The 16,313-nt window shown below is 39.8% G+C and overlaps 1 protein-coding gene across 1 annotated transcript in view; it reads right to left on the reverse strand.

Annotated features, from left to right (window-relative positions):
• LOC6046290 (protein phosphatase PP2A 55 kDa regulatory subunit) overlaps window positions 1–10,513 on the reverse strand; it is a 96,810-nt gene extending 86,297 nt beyond the window's left edge. Inside the window, exon 1 of the mRNA XM_038248910.1 lies at window positions 10,220–10,513. The gene's annotated coding sequence lies outside the window, so the exon portion shown is untranslated. The remainder of the gene's footprint in view (window positions 1–10,219) is intronic.
• Between the last annotated feature and the right edge of the window lie 5,800 nt (window positions 10,514–16,313).

Here is a 16,313-nt window from a genome sequence, read left to right on the forward strand (position 1 = left end):
AGCAATTCCATTCAAATTATACATATAACATAAAATTGGCAACACTGCATTCAAAGTACATTGTTGGATTCGCGATTGAAAGCTCAAAAATTCCGACAGATGGCGCCAAGCATCGAAGAATGACGATTCAAATTTTCGCTGTTCGGTTAAATCGGAATGCAAACTTAAAATTGAATTTACAGCTCTTAGAACAACTTTTGAGAAAAAAATCAAGTTGTACGAGTGTAAACTTTTTGCCCTCTATAAATTAACGCAATAAAAAAAATTGGAAAAAAAAATAATTTTGAACAAAAAATATTGTTTAAAATGATAGAGCATCAAAAGTTAACAAAGTATCAGCTTGAATTTTTGCTCAAAAGTTGTTTTGAACGCTGGAATTTAACAAAACAGAATTCGCATACATAACTTCAAAGGGCGGAAATTTCAATCGACATTCTTCGCTCTGTTCTGCTACTCAACACTAGGTGTCGCATGTCGTTTGGCTCTTGAACGGCAATAAATAAACTGGAAATAGGTTATTGTAATAAACATTCAACGGAAACTGGTTTCGTCCAAATTTCAAAGTTAACTTGCATCACTTGGACGTAGTTCCTCCCAGAATCTCAAAGATATCCTCTCATCAGCTGTAGAAACAATACACTGATTGAAAAGAAAATAAACCGACATTCGGTCAGTTTGCTTTCACTTGGTTTTCATTTCTGTAATAGATTTCCAAGCACGACGATTCCATTGATGTGACGAGGAAAATAGAAAACATGACTATAACGTTTCAAGGACGCTTCAGAGGCAGCGTTGCCAGGTGACCTTAAATCCCGTTTCGTAGACCTGGCAACAGTGCTTAGTAGTTTTTTTCAAGGCTGGATATTAAAAAAATAAATTTCTCGTGTTGTATAATTTGTATGGGGGCCAGCATTTTTTTCCCCTCAAACTGAAACAATTTTTCAAGGAGCAAGTACCATATGCTGCAAATTCAGCAAAATTTCACATGTACTCAATTTCATCAAAATTCCTTATCTTTTCCATTTTTCCATCCAAAAAAAAAAAAGGTCTGGCATTGACCGTGCCTTCGCAGGTATTGTGCGCTGATGATGTAACATCAGTAGAGAAAGCGACCCACAGAAGAAAATCTGTTGCCGCGAGAATACAAACTGCCGGGGCCAAAACGATGGCGGAAAGAACGAGATACCGCCACCGACTAAATTGCGGAACGTGATTTATTACAAAAAGGGCAGCGGCGGACGTCCCTACCCGCACCGGCAACCACCTCTAGTGGATGAAAGTGGAACTACACAGAGAAGGGGAAGTGTCAGATTTACGTAAATTTTGATGATTTTTTTTCAGTTTGTATGACAGCAGAGCTGCCAACTTCGAACATTGATTATCATCTGAAAAAAATATGATTTTTCTACAGTCTATCATCTGATTGTCTGTGACGCCTGTCAGGTATTCGCGTGAATGGCGAAAAGAGGCGAAAAAGCCAAATTTCCCAGCATCAACGAGAATGAAGTGGCCCATCAGCGCCGGCAAGCAATCTTGAAAATATGGGCCGAGTCGCCTGGTCCTCCAGTGGCCGACACTCCGCAACACAAGGGAAAGTTTCCTCCCACGATGGAATAAACAATAATTTGCTACGGCTGCTGGACGATTCCTGTTTCTCATTTATGCACAGATGATTTTGATGAAATTTGACCTTCTTTCTTCCAACGGGCAGAAGGGATGATGCAAACCAATTCAACGTGTTGTTTTCCACAAGGGCGCCATGTTTGTTTCGCAAAGTGATGGCTCCAGAGAGGATCCGGTTACCTGTACTAATTGGAACCTGCACAATGTTGAATAATTTAAAAAATCCAAATTGAAAACCAGCTGTTGCCTCGAGACTTTTTTTTTCTATTGGGGTTGAAACATGTTATCAAGTTCAGGACCACAACAAACGGTTGGGTTTATGTCGGGTATTGTTGTTGAGAAAAGGAAAACCAATTTTGCCACCCCGATGAGTATGGTAAACTTGGTATTGTTGTGTTGTTTTCTAGTAAGATCTCTGGGAGAGTAGATGGTTTTATATTTGAACAGCGCTTTACTTTGCATGCATTACCCCTCGTTTCACAGGTTGGCAACACTGCTATCCAATAGTTTAAATTATTTTAAAATTTTGGTCAAAACAAGGAGTTCTCTACCCTAGGTTAATGCTCACATTGCCTCCGGATGTGGCTCCATGGATCCGTACTTGTACATATCTTTTTTATTCTTCTTTTCTCTAATAGTTCACAAGCATTACATGGACCAAGGAGAGGAAAGATGTATCATAGACTAACGTATAGACGGAGCAATAACATCGACCTTCGCCTGACCCGTCAGGTTGGCAACACTGATTTCGCTTCGTCTAAAGCATTAGTCTATGTGCATTCACACTTTCGCATAATGGCTGTGGAACATACAGAGTAGTATACAGTACAGTCAGTCAGTCCATCCGAACACGATCCGTGCCCTTTCTGTTTCCCGGCTCTTGAAGGACAATCAAACAAATGGACATTTATGCTCCGGCAAACACTGCTGTGCCTTCCCGTTAAAGGGAGATGTATTCATTCATATGTATGTCAGTTTAAGCGCTTTCACCAGTTGGGAAAAATTAGTCTTCGAACTTATTTGAACATTCAGAAGAAAAACATGAAACAGTTAGGTCCGAGCATACAACCGAATCCCTGCTCTGGTCCGAAAATGTTAAATATTTAATTTGCCTCCCAATCGATAAACAGACTCCCCCGCTACCTTCACCACTGTACTACCTCTTTTTTTTTTTTTTTTGAATTAAATATACTTTATTGAATCTTTCTTATAATAATTACATTTGGTTTACATAATAAGTGGTCAGCTGTGGCTCTTCAGCTTTAGTTTGCTTTTCGTGATTTAAACACTGTTCATTTTCTTAACTTTAAAAGTATATGATTTATCATTTTTGTAACACTAGGTACAATGAGGAAAAAAAAATTTAAGAAAACATAACCTAACCTAAAACTAACTTAATCTTACCATAAACTAAACCAATCCTTGAATCAAGGGGTATTCAGATATAGCACATTTTTCCCTGAATTTCAAACATTTTTCTTGAATCTTCTGATCCAACATTTTGACTTCTGCTAATTCATGAACCTCACTTGATCTTGTCCAGCCAGGAACATTCAAAACCATTTTGAGTACCTTGTTTTGGACACGCTGGAGCTTCAATTTATGAGTTCTAGCGCAACACTCCCAAACAGGTACTGCATACTCAATAACGGGGTAAATTATTTGTTTGTAAACTGCTAGCTTATTTTTCAAAGATAGCTTTGATTTTCTGTTAATTAAAGGATACAAACACCTGATGAGAATGCTGCACTTGTTCAATATTTTATCTACATGCTGCCGAAACAATAGTTTCGAGTCAAGTATGAGACCTAAATAGACAACTTCCTTTGACCAGGGTATCGAAACATCATTCATTTTAATCAAAACATCATCCTTTGGGACAAATCTGGCCGATTTGGAAAGTGGAAAAATGATGGTTTGAGTTTTGGCTGCATTTATGCGAATTTTCCAGTCGCCAAAGTATTCGGAAAGAACGTCAAGACCCTTCTGAAGACGGCCAACTAAATATCTGGTTATTTTACCCTTATAAATAACGGCAGTGTCATCAGCAAAAGTGACAACACACCATTACCAGGAAGAGTAGGCAAATCAGATGTAAAAATATTGTACAGAAGTGGGCCAAGAATACTTCCTTGGGGAACCCCAGCATCAATGTTGAATAATCCAGAAGCAATCCCATTCAGAAAAACCCTGAACGATCTCTCCGAAAGATAGTGCTGGATAATTTTGATAAGATACATTGGAAAACCGTATAAATACAGTTTATGTATCAAACCATCATGCCAAACATTGTCAAAAGCCTTCTCAACATCCAACAAAGCCATAGCAGTTGATTTAGACTCAAGCTTGTTCTGCTTGATGATTTTAGTTACTCTCGTAAGCTGATGAGCAGTATTATGTCCCTTTCGGAAGCCAAACTGCTCGTTCAAAATTATATTATTATCGTTGGTAAAATCCAAAAGCCTTGAATAGATGACCTTCTCAAAGAGTTTGGACAGACTACTCAAAAGACTAATGGGACGATAACTTGTTGGCGATGTTGGATCTTTTGAGGCTTCAAAATTGGTATGACTTTGCCCAGTTTCCAATTGGTGGGGAAGTAACCAAGTTGCAAACATTTATTGAAAATATTGGCTAGATGTTGAAAGAACTGATCACTCTGTTTTTCAACACCAGATTAAAATGTTATCAAAGCCAGGAGCTTTCATATTTTCATTTGTTTAACTGCAACTTTGACTTCCTCACCAGAAACATGGGAATCTGCAGGAAATTCAAAGGTAGAGTTATTAATTGTTGAAATACTATTGGCAACTGATGTTTCTTTACGGCTGGTCATGGAAGCGCCAAGATTATGAGAACTAACAAAATGAAGCCCAAGTGCATTTGCCTTTTCCTCGGATGTAATCAAAGGAGAATCCTCAACAATAAGAGGAGGAATAGGCTTTGGTTTGTTTTTAAGAACTTTTGAAAGTTTCCAAAATGGTTTTGAATAATTCCCAAGCTGGCTTACATGTTTTGAAAATTCTTGATTTCTGATATTGTCAAGTCGGTCTTGTATGATTTTGTTCAAATTGTTCACTGAAATCTTTTTGTCATAGTCCCCAGTCCGTTGATATTGTCTCCTATAAACATTCCTAAGTCTAATCAAGTGTTTAGTATCTACGTCAATATCAGTTACCTTAAAATTAACAGGAACCTCCCGAACGTTGGCAGCCTCTGCTTGGTTGATAGCCTGCTGGATCACCTCCAGCGAACGATCAATATCGGCAGAAGTTTCCGGGTGTTGATCATAGTCGATGTTGCTGTCTACCACTTGCTGAAACTGCTGCCAGTCAACGTTGTGGTAATCTTTCCGGGTTGGTTGCCGCTGCGGAGTAACGGAAGCTCCAACCTCCACAACCACCGGATAGTGATCAGAACTCAACTCTTCAAACACCTCAGGATGAGCCACGTTCTCAGCCATATTGGTAATGAAGAAGTCGATGATTGAGTGATTCCCAGACCGAGCCACCCTCGTTGGACGATCTGGACTCACAACGTTGTAGTATCCGTTTTGCAGATCGTTGTGCAGAATCACTCCGTTCCGATTCCTCCTGCTGTTGCCCCAAACTTCATGCTTCGCGTTGAGGTCACCAGCGATGATGTACTTTGCGCTCCGCCGTGTCAGCTTCTGGATATCGCTCTTCAGTTTTGCTGCTGAACCATCTCTGGCATTCACCTGACGTGGGCAGTATGCAGCAATGAAGAGTACTGGGCCAACTGAAGTGGGAATTTCCACCCCAACGGCCTCGATGATGTCCAGCTTGAAGTGTGGCAGCCGGCGTGGCTTGAGATCACGATGAACAGCGACAAGCACACCTCCTCCTCCAGAGGTGGTCCTGTCGAGCTGCGTCGCGATCTTGTAGTTTTGCAGATAAACTTTTTCACCGGGCTTCAGATGAGTTTCCGTGATGGCAGCTACGTCGATCTCCTTCTCGCGAAGAAAATCCACCAGCTCTAAGTTCTTCCTCCTAATGGAGCAAGCGTTCCAATTCAGCAGCTTGAGGGACCTACGATCCATACTGGATGACGAACGAGGTCAGCACTTCAATCTGCTGGGTCTTGGTTTTGCATCCACGCAGTGCAGCGGACATCTGTTTGAAAATATTGAGGAGTTCGGTTGAGGTGTAAAGATCATTACCATTTTCCTCAACTGCTGGTTCTTGGGTTGGTCTTGGCTCCTGGCTGAAGCCCGGTGGTGGCGGTCTCGGCTCCTGGCTGGAACCCGGCCGTGGATGATTCATCTCAGCTCTCTTCCTGGGATCCAACGGCAACGGTGCCAAGTTCGGGACCTGGCGTCGCGGTTGAAGAGGTGGAAAATTTTGCTCCACCAGGGCTGGAGGAGTTCTACGACGCTGAGGCTGATTCTTCGTCGATGCTTGCTGCCGAATTTTCACGAACTCAGCTCTCTTGGGGCACTTTCGGTCGGTTGACGAGTGCTCACCGTTGCAGTTGAGGCACTTCACCAGCGAATCTTGGATGCACTGGGATGTGATGTGCGCATCGGTACCACATTTGGCGCAACGACGCTTTAGGTGGCAGTTCTTACCTCCGTGCCCGAAACCCAGGCAGTTGAAGCATTGTGTGACGTCACGATGCACTGGTCGGTATCGCTCCCACGACACGATAATGTTGAAAACCGCTCGAATTGCCTTCAGCTCAGGAAGCGTCGTCGATCCCTTAGCCAAATGCAGCAGGTAGAGCTGGTCACGGTACTTGATGTCTTTGTTGCGTCGGCTCATTTTGTGCACGGCCAACACATCCAGTTTCAAAACTTTTAGCTCGGCAGCTAATTCCTCCACTGGCATGTCGTACAGACCTCTGACGACGATTTTGTACGGCTTATCCATGACGACATCATGGGTAAAGTACTCCGCCTCGTTTTCGGTCAAGTAATCCTTGACCAGTTGATAGTGCTGCCTGGATTGCACCAGCACCTTAAATCCGTCCTGACACAGACGAATGTTGCCTTGGACTTTCCCAGACTTGATGAGTTCAACCAGCCCCGCTCGAAAGTCGATCGTTGCTGCTGATTGCCGCACATAAAAAGGAGGCAGTTTCTCCTTTCGCTGTTTCACTTCATTCTCCTTTGCTTCCGCTACCTGGTCCTCGTCAGGCAGTCCAGCGAACTTGTTGTTCTTCAAAAGCTGCTCCTCGTGCGATGAAGAGTTCTCCTCCTCCTCATCCATCGGTACAGTACCGTCGCTCTTTTTCGTCTTTTTGCTGTTCGATGTCACTTCCAAAAGCACCTTCCTTTTGGAAATTCCCGGTTTTTGGCCATCAGTTGAGGCCTCAACCTTCCTTTTGGAAATTCCCACTTTTTTGCCTGCTTGAGCCGCAGGTGTATGTATGTATGTATGTATGATCCCCATACCCGCAGGCAACTTGGTCCTGGAACACATGTGAGCGCTAGGTGAACAATTCGATCATCTTTTACTCCGTAATCTGTACACCCACGTGCATAAGTTTTTTTGCACGAATTTTAATGCTACAAATACCGGCGCATTTATCAAAATGGTTTCCCTCTTCCCTCCCCAAGCGCCAGAAATTTGTAGCGGGTGTAGGACACTTCGCATAGACGCCCTTGCTCCCATCACGTCACTGAGGGTATGGAGCGACGAGAAATTAATAAGCATGCCCCTCAGTCGAACCTTCATTAGAGAAGCAGGCAATCCACAACTCACAGCGAACGACCGAGGGAACACCCTACCGCGTATATAATAAGATTGGCGTGGTTTGTCTTTAATGAGTTGTAAATATGTCAGAATGAGTGAAAGAATTGCCTGTATTAAAAAGGAAAGGTCTCACCAAACAACGGAGTCTTCAGAAAATTTTCATCTCTTCAATTTTGATGTTCGTGGAAAAATATTGAAAAGCTTCATTCTTGAGTTGTTCCGATTCCCCGTCCGTAGTATTTTCCCGCAGTCCTTCCGAAATGTTCCTGTCAGACAGCTCCATACTCTTGTACACGTTGGCCAGCTTCTGCTGGGCCTCCTCAAGGGTCGAGAAGATCTTGGACCAGAACTTGATGGCTATCGGCATCCGGCAGAAAGCTGTTCCAAACGCGAACGTAGACAATCCCCTACCGGCGTAGACGAAGTACTTTTCTTCTCTTCCAACGGGCGCGCACCGGGTTCCGCAACATTCACAAACCGTTCGAATTACTACCCGAAAAACTCTTTTGCCTGCTTGAGCCGCAGGTAGGGCAATATTGCCGGCGTTTTGCGCCGGGACGCGACGAGTCATGTTGATTCAGACAACCTTCACCAACGAATGCTCGGATAACAATCTCCCTGTACTACCTCTTATTTTTGGTTCATCGAAGCAATTTATGTGCACTCTGACTGGCATGTTCTGCACTATTGGTTTCCCGGTGTTGGACCCGAAAAAAAGTTAACTTTTTGGTATTCTGATCTCGTTTTTTTTAAAGAAAAGGGCACGAACCCTTTTCTTAAAAAAAAAAGAGAAACTTTTCGCAACTTTTCACTTCTACCATCTGCGTTTATTTATAGATTTAGCAACTGACATGAAAACTACACCAGCGCCACAATGTGGTGAATTTCTGTACTTTCAAGCTTCATTTTTTTCCTCACGAAGTTGCGTCTTGCTTTCGCGTAATCTGTGGCTCCACATGTCTAACGAGGGGCTCATCTATGGAATCGCCTTGATGAGATGATAATTGGATGGAAATTGGAAGCAGCCTCCGAGCTTGTCAAAGTCAATTGACTGAACCTCTCGAACAAAGCCCACAGACAAGCATATCAGGTCGCCACGCTTTTAAAAACGAGGGATGATGCAACGCTGATCATAGCTTACTTTTTTTTTCAACTTCAAGGACGTTGCCGCAACTCACACACACGTGCTCTGGCGCCCAGGAGTTAGGATGGTGTACGGCGTAGTGCCTACCTTGCAGGCGCCAGCCACTTGAGCCTCTACCTGTCGGGCGTACCGCGTCAGCTGACTGAGCACACATACACAAATTATGTTTTGTGCCGCTGGTATCGCTATGAAATGAGTGCAAATGTAAACATATATGCGAAAGTATTTGCCTTCCACCCTCCTCCATTTCCTTGCGAGATTGTTGAGCGATGATAATGGTTTTGCTTGGAATAAGACCTCGCAGTCTTTAATGTGGGTTCGGTATACGAGTCTTGGTGTTACTTTTCATTATTGCATTATGTTTTACCACTGAAAAAGTGAAAAAAAAACAACATAATAAGCAAAATATCAACCATTTAGATCAAAGATTAACTTGTCCCACCTTTTAATAATGACCGTGGTTAAACAACTGGGTCACAAGTAAAATCACCTAAAAACTGATAACAATATGTTTTCATTGAATTAGGCTGCCAACTCGATTGTTTATCCGAGGTTGTTATAATAAGGTGGGAAAGTCAAACTGTATGCTGAATGACTAAAATGTGCTAGTAAAATTGTAATATGTACTTTTACATCTAAGAATTTCAAAACCCACTTACAATACTATAACCTTTAATTTATATTTTACAAGAGCTCCATGTTTATACGAGTATACACATAAAACATAAAACACATGTTCTTTGCCCTTTTCAAAGCTAATGATGTTCAACCGCACTTCAAAAATGAGAAAATAATGTGTAAAAGCACTAAAAACCACCACTAACATACCCCCTACCCACCCATACTTGCACACGCAGCACATCCGCTTAAATATCCTTTTGATTAAATTTTTCATCTTCAATTAATTATAATACAGAGATGGGGACAAGCTCTTCACTCCAGGCGCCCTCATGCTGGTCGTTTCATGACAAACATTTCAATAGGGCCTACATAAAAATATAAACAAATTTTGTAAACCACCATTAGAAATAGAAAGAGGACTTTGTTTGTCCTTATGAAATGTCAATCGCGATTAATCCTTTTCTATTTCACTCCCTTCTCACTCCCACCGAGGGCGAGCTTTTAAACTTTGCTCATTAATAAACAAAGCGCTCGCTCTTTTCCCACCCTTCCCGGAAAGCCAACACAAACAACCTGTGACGGGCGCCGCCGATGGTCCCGGTTGTTCTCGACGGGGTAAAATATGATGATGGAAACGAAATTAGAAAGCATATCTGGTTGATGGTTTCAGAGGGCAACATGTGATGATCAGAGATAAGAGATGTAAATTTGTTTGACATTCCCACCCAATTATATTAATCTTTGATCGAAGGTTGCGTCCCTTTGACGAGTTTGCATAGAGTTGATTATGAGCTATTTTTCGATTTATCAAATTTTATTTGTTTCAAAAATTCTGAGATTGTTTAGTTGGAGTAGTTCTTACTTAACTTTATCACTCCTCGAGTGTTTCAAATTTGAACCTCAGCTTTTAAAAAAATCTTGTATTCCTGAAAAGATATTTTTCAGGATTTTGATACAGTGCAAAACAAGCTAAATAATAATTATCCATAGAAATTTGTTTGACAAGTTATTAATTTTATTTTATTCTCATCTTTTCACAGTTTTCTTGAAAAATAATGTTGTCAGATTTTGAGGCTAGATAATTAGACTGAAGGGAACGACATAGATCCTGATTTACCCATTTCAAACTTGTTGCAATAATCCACAGGTTCTCCAACTTTCCAGACCAGATGACGATTTTTCTTCTCCAACAAATTGTTTATCCAGCTGTCTCGATTCACTTCTATGTGTACAATGTATTGTAATTTATCACATTATTTCAACTCTGTTCATTTCACAATCTTTCACCCAACCCAATCGTTCAGCGCCAATAAAACCCGGGTTTTTATTGTTGACATTACCCAAAACAAATACCTCCACCATGTCACACGACCGCACGGAACGTCACGACACGTCACGGGTTAAAAACGCACTGGAAAATTCACCAAGAAGGAGCTCTTATCAGGAAAATCGCACTTTATTTTCACAACTCACTCACTCACCCGGAGTAGTAACTCATCTCATCATTTCAGAGAGAGGATGCGCGTGTGAGAAAGAGAGTGAGAGTGATCACGATTTCTCTCCCACCTTCGTTCGCCGCCAGCTTGGATGTGTAAATAAAAAGTTGTACGCGCGAAAACAGTACATAACCTAGAATGCACCAGGCGCCTCCACGTGCACGACTTTCCACGTGAGTTTGGAGTATTTTATGGTCTGTTTTGGCAGGAAGCTAGAAAAGGAGGAGAGAAAAACGAGCGGTCTGAAATTTCATGTCATTAAATAAGGACTGTGTGAAACATTGTAGAACATGTATGTTTCTTTAATTAAAAAATAAAGTTTTTACAAAGAATATTTAAAATCAGTAAACAATACATACTTTTACATCAACATTTAATCACTCCCATCCAGTACTAAGCCTTCCACCCCGAATCCAGCGGAACTTTTCCAGAAGCAATTAAACTGCCATCAAATCGGTGGAAAATTCAATTCCGCACCAAAACTTGTTGTGACATGCGGCTCCCATCCTTCCAGCGGGAACCTGCTCGAGCCGCATGTTATCGATTTTCATTATTTATTTATCGTCGCCAGTCGCAAACCACGCTGCTGCTGTTTCCTCAAACTTTGATATTATTTTTTTTTTTGTTTTTCCCAGGGGCAATATCAAATTTGCGATTTTTCCCGCCACCCTCACTTCCCACGTCGTAATTCGAGCGATCAAAACAAAGACAAATGTACTAGCAAATTTATATAAATTTATCTTACCTATAGTATCGAAGTAAAGTTTGATTCATTGAAACTTGCAAAAAAACTCTAATTTGATAGAGATTTGAGTTGACCTTTATTATCAATCAACGTTAAAAAGAAACCAAATTAATCGTATCCGATTGTCTGTGGAAAAAATGCCACACACAAATAAAAATAAAAGTTTACAAATTTTATTCTCGCTGTTTGCCGCAACTGTCGTGTGAAACAAACAAATCAAGCGCGAGAGCTTTCCGCAAACAACAGGTTTTTCCCTCGGGTTTTCCTCATTTTTTCAGGCAAAGTTTTACAGACAGGGAAAACTTTTCAATTGATGGTATTTTAAGGGTGCCAAATTACGCACGAGATGATGTTTCGGACCCTGCGGTGGGAATTTTACGTCAGTTTGATGTTTTATGACTATTTTGTCTTTGGTTGTGGCGTAACATTGGCAGTTTACCCTCTAATGCCACCTTTTAAAAAGATTTTTATTTTTCCCTGGTTTAGGAGGTCATTTTGAGTTACTTTTATTCTAGGAAAAACTTTACCTCTCTTGTGTTATGTTTTTTTTTGTTTTTTTTTTTTAATTTGCATTTATCATATTAATTTTTATTTTTTATATTATTTGGGTTATTCTACCACATCTTATCGTTAACTTTGGCCTATTTTTAATCTTTCATTTTTTTTTTCGGCCACTTTTCCATTTTTTGCTTGGTTTTCATATTTTCTACTATAGAAAAAAATCCGACATTCAAAGATTTTAGAATTCAAGAATCTTAAAATAAAAAAAAAACATTTTTTCATTTAGAAATTAAGAAATTAAAAAAAAGAAATATCCAACATTTTAAATGGGCGTTATATTCAGTGTTTGGCCCTTTTAAAATGTTAGTCTTGATTTAAAAAATTTCAAAATATTTTTTTTCGAAAAGATCGGAAAATTTCACGAATGTTTCATGTTTTAGCATTGATATTCGGACCATTAGTTGCTGAGATATCGTCATTAGAAAATAGTAGGTTTTTTTGGTGAGATTTAGAAAACTTCAATTTTTGTGTTTCTTTTTCTTAAAGCGGCTCTATTTCAGCAACCCGAGGTCCAATCTTCAATGTCTCTTAGACAATTTTATAGCAAATTTTCTGAACTTTTCAAAAAAAATATTTTTAGAAATGGTCACTTATGGTCACTATTTTTAAAAATCGAAAAACTGCAAATATTTCGCTACAATCAAACTTTCGGTGGCTATATCTTGAAAACGGAGCCCTTTATCAAAAAATCTGTGAAGTACTTTTTGATTGCAAATTCAATTTTGCATTAAAAAATAATGTCAAACTTGTTTTTGCATGAAACATCGATTTATTTCCAAAAATCACTGTTTTTTTTTCAAAAATTCATAGCTCGGCGGCAGATTTTGTGACCATGTTTCTCTATGGCTCAAAAGTTGAGGATTTTTGTCCCCTAAAACATATCAAAAAATCTCGAAAATCAAAAAATACGTATTTTGGGAAATTGAGTTTTAGTGAAAAAAAAGTTGATAAAAAAATCTGCAAATTTTTTCCGTGTACCTATTTTTTTCTCAAAAGTCCTCAACAATACCTACAACTTTGCCGAAGACACCAAATTGATCAGAAAATTCATTCAAAAGTTACAGCTGTTTGAATATTTACATACCATTTTTGTATGGACAACAGCCAAAATTGTATGGAGACTTGTACACCCTTACCAAAAATCATGATTTTTTGAGTTCCAAATCCCGCTTTTTATACGATTTTTTGAGTTCAGGTACTACAACCATAAAAATGGTTATATGGGTTGAACTGAAAAAATCGTATGAAAAGTGGGATTTGGAACTCAAAAAGTCATGATTTTTGGTAAGGGTGTATGGGTGAACCAATTACGCAAAATAGCTTATTTGTTCATAGGGAAGGCCCCCACAAAGTTTAAGCCAAAAAAAAAACTACAAAAAAATAAAAATGGTCGAAATCGGCCGATTTCGTAGAGAGTAGCTCAAATCAAGAATTTAAAATCCAACTAAAAAAAAGTTTAAAATTTAAAAAAAACGGAAACTAAAGTTTTTTTTAACTTTTTTTTCAAAAACTTAATAAATCATCAAAAAAGATTTTTTTTTTAATATTAAATTTGAAAATTAAAAAAAATATGGAAATCTAAAACTTTAAAATTTTCATATTCAAAAATTTCAGAATTAACAAACTAGAAAAAAAAATCAAATCCAGGGATTCGAAAATTTAGATACAATACAATATCAGAATTAAAGAATTTTAGATTTTTTTTCCGAAGTTTGATTCGAAACCATTGTGCAATCATTTGAATTTTTTTTATGCATCAAGGCATGATCTAGACACTACCAAAATCACTGCATACTTCCACCCTTAAATTATTTGTAAAATTTGAAGAGTGCTTTTTTCCAATGCTTTTTACAGATAGGTTGAAAGATTTATTTTTGGCGAGTTTTTAGATCGGAGGCCGCTTACAGACGTGGTTGGGTTGTAGAGGGTTAATGGACTTGAAAATTTCGACGGTAACATTTCAAAAGGCATCATGTACATTTTGACACTTTCTGGGTTATTGCATATTCTGAAAGTACTCCTAATAAGCTACCTCTCCACCAAAAATGAGCAAAAGTTACTTCAGTAAAGTCTGTTTAATCATGATTTTAAATAAAGTAACATAAACAAAATCTCTGCCATCAGCAGTCCCTGTTTATATCGAGAAATTAAAAGTTAGAGTGTGTGCGTGCAACATGGAGTTAAACTTTTCGAAGTGCCATGGGAACCTTCACAGCAGCTGCACAGAAAGTTTAACTCCATGTTGCATACACTCTCACTTTTAATTTCTCGATAGCCCTGTCAATCTGTCAAACAAAAGACTACATGAACCTCGTGACGAAAAAAAAGCAACATGAACAAAGCGCCATGTACATTCGGCGAAGAAAAACGAATCATAACAAAGCGCCCCCCTCAGTGACAGCAGGGTGATATCGGTGATTTCAAAAGAAGTTATGTTTGTTTTTTCTCAAATAAAATTACGGAAATAATGTTTTATTGAATTTGGATGATCAAGTATCAATAAAAGCAACGTTTTTCATCGTTTGTTATCATTAGAACATCTTATTTTGCTTTTATATTAAAATGGAAATTGAAAATGGATGCTCAACATTCAAATGCGTTTTTCTCAAAACGCATGGTTTGTACATGATGCTTTTTGAAATATTGGCGTCGATTTTATTGATATACGCAATCAATTTGATCAACAAAATGGCTAGAATTTGAAAATGAATAAATTAGCTCCCAGCGGCAGGGTTACCAGGTCAAAATTAGAAAAATCTGGCAAAGTATCGATAAAAAATCTGGAAAAATCTGGCAGACGAAAATCTAACCATTCTCAATGGTGAAGGGAAGGAGGAAATGAATTAGTTCAAAAATTTGTAGAATTCAGGTTGTTAATTGATTTTATGACCTCAAAAATGTTTCATTAACATTCCCTCTAAGAAAAACTCATTCAATTTTTTATTCTTTTCAATTGAATTCGTTCATTTTAATCAAAAAGTTGTTCAAAATGGGCATGAAGTGAAAAATCTGGCAAAATCTGTCAATATCTGGCACTGAGAAGGATGAATCTTTATTCTGGCTGATACTTGAAAAATCTGGCATTCCCAGATTTATCTGGCAACCTGGCAACCCTGCCCAGCGGTGCGGAAACGTGCATTATCTATAGATACGGAGCAAAGCTAAAACTGGGGGTCCAGCCGATAGGTTTGCCACGCAATTAGATCTCTGCGGTGCAGATGCCCTCAGATTGTCAAATTGTTTTGGTCACGTTGTTCCAAATTGACGACTTTTTTGCTAACGTTGTTCCAAAACGGTATTTATTTTGAGAAAAGTTTTAAAACATGGAGCGTCCGAATGTTAAAATACAGTGTGCCGCGTGTGGTTTGCCGAAATGCAAAAAAACTATGCAGCATCTGTCGGTGGTGTTCCACAAATTTCCGAGCGATCCGAACCAGAGGAAACTATGGGAGGAGTTTGCTGGAAAATCTGGCGAGGCGATTTGCTCCCGGCACTTCGATGAATCGTGCTATTTTGTCAACGATGTTGATCTACAACAGCGGCGCCGGCTTCTCCGTAATTGTATATTCAAAACAAATCAAGTTGACAGCCAAATCAACGTACAATTTCAGTTCAACTTGCTGATTTTTACACTGCGGTAGATAGGCGGCAATAATCTCCTGTCACTCACAGCGAAAGAGAAACGTGATTTTATCTTGCAATAAGCAATATGAAAAAAATTATTAAATGTTACTTTTAAACACACACATTTTTTTACAATTTCAAAAGCCGTACCAACGATTACAATTCGGGACGATGGTGTAGACGAGCTGTTCGGATATATTTCGTCCAGGTCGAAGTCCGCGAAGCAGATCGTGTACGATGTACAACCAACGACGTCGTTTCAGTCAACTCCGACGAACTGTTGGTTCGAGTGGGTCGGATCGGACAGTGAGCATCGGCCTGGAGAGGTGCAGAGTTATGTTCCGGATTGTCCGGAAATTCCAGCTGTCGCGCAAAAACCGTTTCAAGCTGAGGAGCCAGTACCAGTACCGCATGCTGTTCATGCGAATGATTGTGATTTGCCGATCGTGTTTGAATCGGTCGCTTCGCCTTATCGGTGTCTGGATTTTGGTACGCGTGAGCCTGGAGATGCTGGATGCGACATATCTCTTGATTCCATTCTTCCCGTTGCTCTGGCGGACGTACATCGTCCGGCCGGCGAACAGCAGGTCAAAGCCGTGATTCCGCTGTCCGAACCGTACGTGACACAGGCTGCAGTGGATGCCACATTCGGCGGACAAGCCCACGCAACTGCGCAACCGCACGTGGCCGATCGGGGAACCTCCGGCAACAAGCGCGACAAATTGACAATCCAGACACAACGCGCAACGCTTCAGAAGCTCCGGCAGGAAGTTTGTATGTTGAAG

The sequence above is a fragment of the Culex quinquefasciatus genome, chromosome 1, assembly GCF_015732765.1.
Source record: "Culex quinquefasciatus strain JHB chromosome 1, VPISU_Cqui_1.0_pri_paternal, whole genome shotgun sequence".
NCBI classification, from domain to species: domain Eukaryota; kingdom Metazoa; phylum Arthropoda; class Insecta; order Diptera; family Culicidae; genus Culex; species Culex quinquefasciatus.